The sequence below is a fragment of the Lepidochelys olivacea genome, assembly GCF_965140295.1.
Source record: "Lepidochelys olivacea isolate rLepOli2 genome assembly, chromosome: 1".
Taxonomy (NCBI): domain Eukaryota; kingdom Metazoa; phylum Chordata; order Testudines; family Cheloniidae; genus Lepidochelys; species Lepidochelys olivacea.
In genome coordinates, this window is record NC_140411.1 from 136,776,207 (window position 1) to 136,789,968 (window position 13,762).

Genomic DNA, 13,762 nt, shown 5'->3' on the forward strand with positions numbered 1-13,762 from the left:
CCTTCAGGATAGGTTGTAGATCCTTGATGATGCGTTGGAGAGGTTTTAGTTGGGGGCTGAAGGTGATGGCTAGTGGCGTTCTGTTATTTTCTTTGTTAGGCCTGTCCTGTAGTAGGTGACTTCTGGGAACTCTTCTGGCTCTGTCAATCTGTTTCTTCACTTCCGCAGGTGGGTATTGTAGTTGTAAGAATGCGTGATAGAGATCTTGTAGGTGTTTGTCTCTGTCTGAGGGGTTGGAGCAAATAGCGTCTTGTTTAAAAGGGAGTACATTACCTCACAGTCGAATGACTCTTGGCCAGATCATGCCGATGGGCCTTGGACATAGCCATATCTGTCTCCCTTGGCTAGAGGAAGGATTGCCATAACGTTGCCATAACATTGCCTACAGATAAGTAGAGAAGACAAATTAAGTAATGCATAGAATGTTGGCACCCACAAAGAATCTTTTCCAGCAAAAAACAGAACAAAACCCACAGATCATGCTATGACCAACATTTAGCTTTGACTTCAAATGAAACAACCACTTAAATCTTCACTTCCTTACCAAATAATTAATTTTAATGCCGCTCTCTTTTACTTCCAGGTCATTCTCTCTCCTTTGTTGTTAGTTTCAATGTGTTATTCTCATTTTACATCTAATGTTGTTTTGTCTTTTCTACGATTGCTCTTTAGTCATACTCTTTCGCTTTCATAAGTTCCTGATAACGAATAGCATTTTCTAAATATGGTTAACTGCTACCCTGAAGGATCCCAAAGTGCTTTAAAGAATTTTACAAGTACGGTAGCTATTCTATCTTAGCAAGATTACACAACAGTGTCACAGGAGAGGAATGAACAAAAACTTCTAGTAAAACTAAACGATGAATTTATGTAAGCAGAATGTAATTATCAAAACTGGAATTCAGCCAGGCCACAGGAATATACCCCTTGTCTTGTAGAATAATTCCATGTGATGTTTAATTGACCATAACTGGTCTGAGCCTTTATTTTCCCCCCTCACCATGTAGACATGTAGTTCATACTTAGGGTGACCATATTTCCCTATGCTGAATACGGGACACCTGGTAAAATTACTCGTATTCAAGCGATCAATCAGAACTATGCAATACAAACATTCATATTAACATCAAGTTGACTAAGTCCCTGTTAAAAAGAAATACTGGGTAGTTGGATTCTTTTTATTCACCTTCTTCTCTTTAAGGCTTTAGGGTTCACATGGGGATGGGTGACACACCCCTATTTCTCTCCACCCCCGCACATGCACACAGGGAGAAGTGACACACACACACTTCCGTATACCTCTTTCACACAGCGGGGGGGGGGGGGGGGTGAGGGGGGTAACCAACCTCCCCTCCCCTCCCTGCCCAGTGCTCTCCACACTCCATGCCTGGCTGGGCTCCTGGGACAGACCCACCTTTCCTAGTACCTGGCACCACGTCTTCCTGAGGCAACACGTGGGGGCAAGGGCACCCAGGGTCACTCCTTCCCCAACCCAGATTTCTGCCAGGGTTCACACCAGAATGTGGCCAGCAGCAGCCTTTTGGCACTGTGCGGGAGGGAAGGGATGACCTGGCCCATGTCTTTGCAGAGTTTCTCTCTTTCCCCTGACCCCCCAACCCCTGCCAGTGTGGCTGGAAGCAGCTTGTCCCTTACTGCCTACACAGTGTTGAAAGGTAGCTAACACCTCCAGGCTGCTGCTGGCCATCAACATAAGCCAGCCACCTCTGGCTACAGCATGGGCAGGAAGGGGTTAAGCCCTAAGGATGCATTGTGTACCAGGGCCCAGGGAACCTGAGTGCAGAGGCTTCAGCAAACCCCACCACAGAGGTGGCTCAGCAGGGAGGAGGGTACCTAGGGGATGGAGCAGCCCCACGCTCCCTGGGGCAGGACCCAGGGCGGGGTGGGGGAGTGGGTTTGTTAAGCCCCGGGGAGTGTTATGGAGCCTGCAGGTTCAGGGCGGGAACACGCTGGAAATCGCTCCCCCACCCACCACTCCAGAGCTTAGCTGAGGGGTGGAGAGGCTTCCCCATGCCAGCACTGTGTGGGGCTTTGGCATATGCAGAGCTCAGCTCTTCCTGGCCAGCGCCCCAGGCCAGAGGGTGTTGGGCTTTCCCAGGGTGCTGGGCCAGCCAGAGGCAGTGGGGGAAGGCAGGAGCCTGATGGCCAGGGTGTTGGTGAGCTGAGCGCTCCGACCAGGGGCTGGTTCTCCGCACAGCGCTGGGAGCGGCACGCCCTGCCGGGGAGGATATGGAGGAGCAGTGGGGCTTGGCGGGGGTGAAGGGGCAAAGCAGGGAGAGGACAGCGAGAGGGGGAGCACATAAAGGGCCGCTGGGTGGGCAGCAGAGGTGACACGTAACCCGTGGCCGCCTCGCACCTGCCTGCACTCAGACACCGCAGCTCGCAGCCAGTGCCAGCTGGAAATGGGACGGGGCCCTGCTGGCTGAGAGCCGGCACGCGGCAAGGGCTGCACTGACGGACCAGCAGGGGGAGTGGCTGGCCCTGCGCGCTGCATCTTCTCCCCGCCACCAGCCTTACACACCCACCCCCATCGTCAGCCACTTGACCCCCCATTCCCCTCACTCACTGCTGGTGGGCGGGCGGCTGGCAAGCAGGGATCCGGCCAGCAGCAGGACCCGCCGGTACTGATGGGGGAGGGAGACAGAAGATACGGGACAATTTGCCCGTTTTTAAGAAAAAGTCGGGACAGCTGCAGGAGGGCTTAAATATGGGACTGTCCCTTTAAAAATGGGAAGTCTGGTCACCCTCTTCGTATTTCCTAATTTTTTATTCTACTTACTCTTGGTCCTTCCTCTTTACCTCCCCTTCACTTCCTGATTTGTGGGGGCTGGTGTAAAGAAAATCATTGCCTCAACCCTAACGCTGGAATAGTCTCTCTAACCATCATCCATACTTCTTTTGCATCTGCTTTCAGATGGAGAAGGTATTTCATGCAAACCACTCAGTGAGACGCTTTATCTGTATCGCTTAACAAGATGCCCTGAAGGCAGATTTTGTGCCAGTCTACAATGTAGAAGACCACATAGGAAAGTGCACATTCTCTTGATTGCACCACGACACTAGAATCATCTAATTAGCTGCTAGTGTTGATTCTTCATTGCCGCAAGTAAGTGATTCAATCCTTCTGCTGAAACTCACAGTTCAACACAAATGTATTTGACTATTACTTTCTCTCTCTCTCTCTCTCTCTTTGTGAGCTTGTGCCAGTGTGTGTGTGTGTGACAGAGTGATATCTAGACATGTTTATACAGGAGTATTACAAATTGTGCCAAACTTCTTGTTATTTCTTAGGATATGCTCTCATCAAGTTTTTAATGCATATGATTTGTAGCATAGTATCTGTCCTTTCTTGACAATACTCAACTGGTATTCAAAATATCTCCTAATCTCCTGTTTAATGTGTGTCCATGTGTATACACACACTCACTTACATACACCCATACTGAACCTGAAATCAGTACACACACACACACGAGGTGGGACAGTACTGAAGGCCTTACACAAAGCAAGATTCTTCTACACACGGGAATTAAACTCTATGAGATCAAGGAATTGTCTCCAAATTCTGCTATCAAAGGAAGGTGACAGAGTTTGGACTCCGAAGACTAGAGAGTGGTTCATCCTCCAAATCTGTGACTGGCAGAAGGGATCTGCTGGAGACACTGAACCATCTACTTGAAGGACGTGGACAACTTTTTCTGAACTGTGTGCCTCAAGCTAGACTTCTCAATAAATGGCCTGATTTTCAAAAGTGCTGAGCCTTCAGCCCCTCTCATTGAAGGCAGCTGCTAAATGATTAGTGCTTTTGAAAATCAAGCCACTTTTTATGGGTATAAATATGGGATTTAGGAGCTTAACTTTAAGCACCTATTTTGGAGATCATTGCCTTGAGCCTCTGTACTCACTTCAGGTCCCAGCTCATGTGGCTCCCATAGGAGTTACTAAGAACACTATAAAAACTCAATACATTGAGTTAAAATCTCATGTATGCATTTATTTGTGTGTGAGAGAGTGTACTGTGTGATATGATCTTTTAGTATATTTTTCTTGTTAAAGAAAAAGTTCAGAACCTCAGCCATTGCTGAGGCACCATTTTGTTCCCCTTCTCATTAATTAATGGACCTACTTTCCCCGAAGCATTTCCAAGACAGAGGAAAGCAGTTACTAAGACAAGATTCAGAGGTCACCACAGAGAATTGCCTCAACAGGAGCTCTCAGGACTATGCTGTGGCAACAAGGGGTACTATGATCCAGGGATGTATAAATAGAGGAAATTCAGGTAGAAGTAGGGAAGTGATCTTGCCTCTGTATGCAGCGTTGGTCAGATTGCTAATAGATTACATGTGTACTCATGGTGTCTGCCCTTCAAGAAGGATGAAGAAATGCTAGAGAGAGTTCAATGGAGGCCACAGAAATGATCCGGGGCTGGAAAACAAGGCTTATGATGTGAGGCTTAAAGAGATCAACTTTTTCAGTTTATTGAAGAGACGGCTGAGAGGTGGCTTGATCTCATGCTTCAGGGCTTCAGCTGGTTGCCTGTGGGGATCAGGAAGAATTTGTTTTCCCAGATGCACAGTTATAATTACAGGTTTCAGAGTAGCAGCCGTGTTAGTCTGTATTCGCAAAAAGAAAAGGAGGACTTGTGGCACCTTAGAGACTAACAAATTTATTTGAGCATAAGCTTTCGTGAGCTACAGCTCACTTCATTGGATGCATTCAGTGGAAAATACAGTGGGGAGATCTATATACCTAGAGAACATGAAACAATGGGTGTTACCATAAACACTGTAACCAGAGTGATCACTTAAGGTGAGCTATTACCAGCAGGAGAGCGGAGGGAGGGGGAGGACCATTTGTAGTGATAATCAAGGTGGGTCATTTCCAGCAGTTGACAAGAACGTCTGAGGAACAGTGGGGGGTGGGAGTGGGGATAAACATGGGGAGTTAGTTTTACTTTGTATAATGACCCATCCACTCCCAGTCTCTATTCAAGCCTAAGTTAATTGTAACCAGTTTGCAAATTAATTTCAATTCAGCAGTCTCTCGTTGGAGTCTGTTTTTGAAGTCTTTTTGTTGAAGTATTGCCACTTTTAGGTCTGTAATTGAGTGACCAGAGAGACTGAAGTGTTCTCCAACTGGTTTTTGAATGTTATAATTCTTGACGTCTGATTTGTGTCCATTTATTCTTTTACGTAGAGACTGTCCAGTTTGACCAATGTACATGGCAGAGGGGCATTGCTGGCACATGATGGCATATATCACATTGGTAGATGTGCAGGTGAACGAGCCTCTGATATTGTGGCTCATGTGATTAGGCCCTATGACGGTGTTCCCTGAATAGATATAATTTATCACTTTCCTCTGAAGCATTAGAGATCAGCCGTGGTGAGAGATGGAGCACTGGTTAGAGTGGACTGATGCTTTGAGGTGGCACAGAGAATCCTCTCTCATAGATGCCTGGCTAGTGTGTCTTGCTCATGTGCTCAGGGTCAAGCTGATCACCAGATTTTGGATCTGGAAGAAATTTCCCACCAGGTCATATTGCCAGGGACCTGGGTTTGGTTTTTTTGTTTTGCCTTCCTCTGCAGCATGGAGTGTGGGTTGCCTGCCAGGATCACCTTCGCATTTCTCACCTAATTAATTTAAAGACACTCTACAAGTTGATCTCTAGAGTAGAGTTTAACTTTAATTTGACCACTTTACACATGCTAAAGGCACATTGCCATGTCTATACTAGGCTGTTAACACATGCTAGCTAATATGTGCTAGCTCAGGCCCTCAAAATCCTCATCTAAGCAAGTCTTATGATGATAGGAGAAGTAGTGCAATGGAGACATCACAAGAGCCAAGAGAGTGGAAGCTGAAGGGATTTTTAGTCAGACTGTTTAAAACTCTCTGCTTGTTTTTGTAAACACTTATTTAACATCAAAGATTAATTAGCCTTTTGTTAAATATTCCGCACCCTAACCCTTTTCATTAGAATACTAAAAGTATAGTAGTGATTAGACAAAACCAGGGTAATGATTACAACTGGTCAAAATCTTACAATGTCCTTCTTGCTCAAAGAACTTAACAGAAATTTCCCTCAAAAATAGTGCTTTCTGTTAAAAATTTATTTATTCCATTTTGGGCAGCATATAGTGCATGTAACAACAGTAATAAAATAACTGAAATTATGTTGCTGGTCAATTTTGATAACAATCACAAACTACCTGTACACTATACTAGCAGTATGTTTTGTTTGTATTTTTGTGGTTTGGACACACGCATTTAAAAATTATTAAGATTACAATGTGAAATATTATATGCGCATGAACAGCACTTGTCATCAACAATATACCAAAACCACTAATCTTTCTGTTTCTTTTTAATTAGGTAAATATGGCTACCATGCCCCACAACCTGTTCTTCTTACTCCTCCTGATTCAACCTGAGTTTGGTCTGTCCACTCATCATCAATGGGTTTCTAAGGTTCTACCTTGTAAAATAAAAGCAAAACAGAATAGCTCCTCCATTCTCCTTGATTGCAGTAAACAAAAGCTGAGAGCAGTCCCTCAGGAAATATATACAAATGTTACTGGCTTGATATTGTCTTTCAACTGGATTGAAGAGATTTCTAAGAAGGATTTTCACAACTTTAAGGACCTTACATTTTTTAAATTAAACTGGAATTGGCATGTTAAGCCAGAAGAATCTAATTTTGATTTGTCTCCAAAACCTTTACAAATACTAGATGCAACTTTTTCAAACTTAAGACACTTACAGGAATTACATCTTAATGGCAATCAGCTAACCAGAGTGCCTGCAGGGATTTCACCTAGCATTACTTCGCTAAGTCTAAAGTCCAATAACATTGTTACTATTAGCAAGAACACTTTCAAAGAACTCACAAAATTGAAGGAACTCTATATGGACCAGAACTGTTACTATGGTAATGCCTGTGAAAAACCTTTCAACATGGAAGAAGGGGCTCTTTCAGCCCTCACCAGTTTGACTGTGCTGTCACTTTCCTACAACAACTTGACCCGGGTGCCACCCAAACTGCCTGTGTCACTACAAGAACTTTATTTGAGCCATAACAAGATAAAGAACATTAGTCAAAATGATTTTAAGAAACTAGTTCATCTAAAAGTTCTTGATTTAAGTGGGAACTGTCCAAAATGCTTCAATACACCTTTTCCTTGTGAACCCTGCACTGGAAACTCTGCCATTCAAATACATCTTCTGGCTTTCCAGAATCTTAAAAAATTAAAGACTTTGGTTCTATCCAGCATGTCACTCACTAGTGTACCCGCTATTTGGTTTGAAAACATGCCAGAGCTAGAGGTGCTGCACCTTGCATCTAACTTCTTAATGAGCGAAATAGCTACTGGAAAATTCTTGCAGAATTTATCTTCTTTAGAGGAACTTGACCTATCTTTCAACTACCAGAAACAAATATACTCACGATATCTAAACCTCTCAACATACTTTTCTTCTCTAGTATCTCTAAAACGATTATATATTAAAGGTTATGTCTTCAAAGAATTAGATAAACTGCACTTGGAACCTTTGTTTGCTTTGAGAAAGCTAAATGTCCTTGACCTTGGAATAAATTTTATTAAAAGAGTTGATATGTCTGTCTTCCAGGCTTTTAGAAACCTCACGGAAATATACTTGAAAGAAAACAAAATATTCCCACAAACAACAGAAAAGCATGTTTTTTTAAAATCATTTGAGAAAGAGGACTATTTGATCAATTATCATCGTACCTTGGTGTGGAAATACAAGTTGAACCCTCCTGTCATATATTCTGATAAAAAAAAGCAATCATATGACTTCCTTCACCAGCTTTGTACCTCATATGGCACAGCCTTGGATTTGAGTTTAAACAATATCTTCTTCATTAACCCAAATCAGTTTAAAGGCTTTGGGGATATAACTTGTTTGAATTTGTCTTCAAATGGCCTTGGCCAGGCTTTCAATGGCACTGAATTAATCTATTTATCTAATCTCAAATATTTAGATCTCTCATTTAATAAACTGGATTTGACCAGTTCCTCTGCATTTAAAGAACTACCTAACCTAGAGGTATTAGATCTTAGCTATAACAAGCACTATTTTCTAGTGACAGGTTTTGCACATCAGCTCTTATTTACTGAAAACCTTCCTAACTTAAAAATTTTAAATTTAAGCTGGAATGGCATTTCTGCACTAACAAAATCTGAACTAAGGAGTGACTCCCTTCAAAAACTAGACTTCAGAGGAAACCGTCTTGATATCTTATGGAAAAATGGAGAAACGAATCACATACAATTGTTTAAGCATCTAAAAAACCTGACACATCTAGATATCTCGTACAACAGACTTCGAAATATCCCCACTAGGGCTTTCCAAAATCTGCCTCAGAGCTTAACTAAATTGTATATAAATAACAACAAAATACATACCCTCAGCTGGGAAAATCTTAGATACTTTAAGTCTCTGAAGTTGCTTGACTTAAGTCAGAACAAACTGAAGGCTGTTGATATCCAGTACAACTACACACAGTCCCTCCAGACTCTGCTGCTGAGGGAGAACAAGATTTCCAGGATTGTTGTTGGGTTGCCTGAGAGAGTCAGCAGCCTCTTGTACCTGGATTTGAGTTACAACCGACTGCAAGTCTTAAATCAGTCAACTTTCTTATCAGGACTTATACAACATTTGAAGGTTTTAAAATTAAAAGGGAACCCGTTTGACTGCACCTGCAAAAACAGCAACTTCATAAGGTGGATACAGAAAACCAAAACTTTGATCTCACAAGTAGCCAGAAATGTCATTTGTATGAACCCTGAGGACCAAAGGCAGCATAGCGTTCTCTTAATTGACCTGCATGCTTGCATTCTGGATAGCGTTGCAAAAATATTATTTTATATTTCTTTCTCCACTATTATTAGCATTATGATGGTAGCAGTTACTAAACATTTATTTTATTGGGATGTCTGGTATACTTATCATTCTTGTATGGCAAAAATAAAAGGATACACATCTATAACCACAGATAAAGCTCTCTATGATGCTTACGTCGCCTATGATACTCAGGATGCAACAGTAACTGACTGGGTAATAAATGAACTACGATTTCGTCTAGAGGAAAATGGAGACAAGCACGTTCTGCTTTGTTTGGAGGAAAGGGACTGGGAGCCGGGAAAGGCTGTCATTGACAACCTTGCACAGAGCATCCATCACAGCAGAAAGACCATCTTTGTTCTAACTGAAAGATATGTGAAAAATGGGAACTTCAAAACCGCTTTTTATATCGCTCTGCAGAGGCTAATGGATGAGAATACGGATGTGATTGTGTTCATTCTACTGGAGCCAGTGCTACAGCATTCCCAGTACCTGAGGCTGAGGAGGAGGATCTGCAAGAGCTCTGTTCTTGACTGGCCTAAGAATCCACACGCTGAAGGCCTTTTCTGGCAAAGACTAAAAAGTGCAGTGCTAACGGATAACAGCATGCGAGATGATGGGGTGTACAGTATATAGAAAGGGGTTACAACAGCTAGCTTCAGTTCTCAAAAAGTAACTTGTGCTTTTCAGTGCCTCAGTATTTGGGTGCCAAATTTTAAATGCATTAAAAAGAGTCCTAATTTGAGGGGAAGGGGGGTTGTTCAGCATTTTCTGAAAATCAGGCTGCTCTAGGTTCTCCCTTGCTAGACAACCAACATCACTGGTCACCTTAGAAAACTTTGGGTGGTTTTCTTAAAGTTTTAAGGGGTGTACTCTATGGTAAGTACTTACAGTTGAATGTACCTGTTACATTGCTATATTGTACTGAAGAAAGTGTGCTTTACGAGGTTAAAGTAAAAGAGCGGATATAAAATCATAGAGATAGAATTAATAACATGCATAAACTTGCTGCATATAAACAGTATTTTTTTCTTTCTATTCCTGTGCTACATTTTTCAGTAGTGGAAGAAAGTTTATTCTCTAACAAGGCAATGTTTGCTCAGACAGTCACTTTTTTCTGTATCTTTATAGGCAATGCATTTATTACAACTTTATTCATTTATTTATTGAAATTTATATAAATTTGTATTAATAATGAAATACAACATTCTATTATAAAATTTATGTTTACATAACAATTGCCTTCAGAATGTCAACTACTTGGGGGCCAGGCCCTGCTGCATGTATGGCAGGTTTAATCCTTTGTCAGGCATGGTGCACATTTATGATGCTATCTTAATAATGACACTAGAAATTTTTTTGTGGAGTTGATGCCTTCTTTGTGTCATTATGTCATTCAGACATCTGCCATTGCTTCATATTTTTTCTGTTACACTGTTAGTAAAATGTCTTTTTATATATGTATGAGACATATTAATTTTTATATTTTACACCACCTCGTGTAAAGGAACAGATAGACTGATTCTGGCCACTGGCATATGCTTCCTAATAACCAATCTTCCTTTTTCTATGTTGTCAACTATATTTTCTTTAGAAACTGTTCACTAGTGATTGTAAGAGTAAATTCAAAATTGGGCATAAAGGTCAATATGCATATACTGAGGTAAGAATAAATATCTACGTAAGTGTATAAATAGGAATGTGCAAGTGTTATTGATACAGCGTTATAGCTATCATTTGGTTCCCAAACCACTGGTGCAGTATTTCTATGCCAAGGGAGGAAAGTAGGATTTGGCGAAGCATAGATTTATACAGGTGTTTGTTATAGCAATGTTATACATGGAGAAGTACACAAGCGGCTGTTTTACAAATTGCTTGTGGTAGGAAGATGTGTGGGTAACTGGGTTTGTTCAGTTTGGGGATCATTATATGGATGATAAGCTGACATATTATTGGCTGGTTTTAAGGTGGGGCCATCGTGTCTTTTTGTTTCATGTATGGTTTTCACAGAGTGTGAGGTAAAGCCTAACAGTGTATGTACTGCTCTTGGGACTGTGTAAGGGTATGTCATCACTGCAGCCTTAGCTCAAGTGATCTACACTACGTTTTGTCTCTTGAGTTAGCCTAGCTTGAGAGAAAGCAGCTATACTACAAAACAATGCTTGAGCCACACAGAATGACTGATTTAGCATCACCGACACAGCTACTATCTACTACATTACTACCTCAAGCATCAGCAGCACTTGGGCTTCAAGCCATACCCCCCTGATGGCCAGCTACCTTGAGTTTGAAGCACCACCTAACTCGAACGAGAGACTTTTGTGCATGGACAAGAGTTGGGTTAGGGGCAACATTTGAGTTATATCTTGTACTAACACAGCAGTGAAACGACTCCCAATTCCAGCTGTGATCTGTTCCACCTCTTATATTTCTTTTAGTTTCTTTAGCCACATCTCATTTGCAGCGCTTTCCTTCATGAGCCAGAATATTTTCTTGCATTAAAGCATTTTCTTGCAGTTGTTAATATTTTGAATGAGTATTGTCCTGTGCTGTTAGGAAAGTTCATGAAAAGGCCCACCAGGACATAAAAATAGGTCTAGTTTTTATTACGGTTTATGTCAAAGGTTTTCTGTAAATGTTTGTGAATGGGTGACCAGGCCCAGAAATTTGTGTGGGGAATGATTTGCCCCTGTCCTGTCCAGCAGAGTTTGGAACTATTCAAATTCATTTTGCTGGTCGGCACTGGGAGCTAAAAGCAGCCTGTCACTAGTTGCCATTAGAATTTTCTCCAGGGGGGGTGAGAAGGGTGGTGCTTTGGGCATTTTGAAGATGTCTGATCACGTGCCATTTTATCAGTATCCTGAAATTCTGATTTTTGTGCTACTTGTGGATGCTGTGACTTACCTGTTGAGACCTTTTCACTTCTTATCAGTTTTCAGGATTAGCTTGGTTTTCCTGGATTCCCCCCACCCCACCCCATTGGAATCCATTCCTGCTACATACCGATACCTGGGGCCATTAATTCCATGGATCTTGCAAGTTTCTGTGATAATGATACTGTAATTGTAAATAATAGAAGCTAATAAGTTTATTGAAATGAAAAGCCTGACATAGGGCTGGAAAGGGCTTAATTTGAGCAGTTGCACCCAAGCTAGTATCGTTAACGTGTATTTGGATTGGATAATGCAGGTGTCATTCCACTGAAGACAAGGGTGTTCCATTGGTGTAAAAATGGTGTAAATAAGAGAATAAGGCCCAACATTTTCAGTAACTTATAAAGAAAAAATAAAATGAAATAAACTTGCTTTTATTTAAACAAAGCAACTTTTACTGGAGGATACTCTGGGTTTACTCCAGATCCACCAACAAATTAGTTCATTTCAAGAAAAACAAAACTTGAAACTTATATTTTGTTCTTTTCCTTTTATTTTCAGAAGGAGGAGGAAAAGCTGGCTATTTTAGCCCAAAATAGGCTTTTCTCAAAGATATTAAGGATGTCTACTCGCTTTGTGGGGCCTTATTTATGGTTGATATAGAAAATAGGCTGATTCTTTCAGTGTTCATACAATGTTACTCTAAGAGGTGTCTTAACTGAAAAGTCCTTGAATGAACAGCATTGTAGGAGTGTTAAGTACATTGTGATCAAGTGAGCCATCTGGATACAGAAATATCTAAAAGTCACCTTGCTCACCATTGTGAGGGAGGGGTTCACAGTTCGTCACATGAACAGTCCCACTGACTTCTATTTAAATAAAATTATTAGCTGACTTCAATTGGACTGCTCATGCTGTATGTAAGAGGTTCAAATCTGACCCTTATGAAAAAGTTTGGGTTCCATATTAATTGTGATTGGGAGAATTTTAGGCACACAATATTGTTCTTTAACAATCAAAGGTTGTTAATGTGGATTTGTCTCACACGGCAATATATTAATTTCACTGTAAAAGTAAATGTCACTTTAAATTTAAAGTTAATTACAAAGTTATATCTTTTTCTTTCCCTTTTTACTCAAGACTGCATCCTTAACATTGTTCACACTTTTGATGTACAGAATACCATTACACTTCTGTTTTGACTTTATCTTCTGATTCCCATTGCCTTTATTATAAAACCGTGAAACATCTTGTTCCTGTTTCTTAGTTCTTGATTCCATTAAAAACACGACACTTCCCTTTTATCTCTCCTTCACTTCCCAATTCTGAAGGCTTCCTACTCCTGCGCTTTGTGCAAACCTGTAAGAAGTGTGTGTATTAACTCTGAAACAGTTCTGTTATTTATAGAAAAAAAGCAGCATGCACTATCTGCTCAAATTAACTGTTTATTTCCAACCCCAGACATAGATGGAGATGGAGAATTTCACATTTAATTTCTTGCTAGCAGTGATTTTTGATATGCTAGAGAAAAGGATTTTTTGAAGGCAGACTTTCTGCTACTCTGCAATGATGTACAAGTCAGGCTTCTGCAACTGATTTCCATGGACATGCTCTTTACCGCAAGAACGCATTATTATCCATGTATCTCTTTCTACTAGCGAGAATTCTTCATTTCTGTAAGTAAATGGTATAGTTATAAGACTGTCTATTTCTATTTGAACAAGTTGAGAACTTTCCATTTTCTCATATATATATATACATATATATATTTTAAAGTTAGTAAATATCTAGCAATTCTTAGGGTTTTTAGAAAAAACTCCATTGTATCCAAATTAACATTTGGTTCTAATTTTATCACTGCTAATCATTTTTGCTGCTTATCTTTTATTCTTTATTGAACAGACATTGTCAAGGCTGTCAGCTCCAACATTTGATTTCCTACTCCACCCTGCTACAATTTCTATCCTTTATTCTTTAATTGGCAACAAAAAGAGAGGGCATAT

General features: G+C 40.9%; 1 pseudogene across 1 annotated transcript; it reads left to right on the forward strand.

The window, feature by feature from the left end:
* Positions 1-2,997: 2,997 nt before the first annotated feature.
* On the forward strand, positions 2,998-9,726 carry LOC311514900 (toll-like receptor 8 pseudogene; annotated as a pseudogene). The gene is made up of 2 exons: positions 2,998-3,124; positions 6,394-9,726. The product of its transcript is annotated as a toll-like receptor 8 pseudogene (transcript).
* The last annotated feature ends 4,036 nt before the right edge of the window (positions 9,727-13,762 follow it).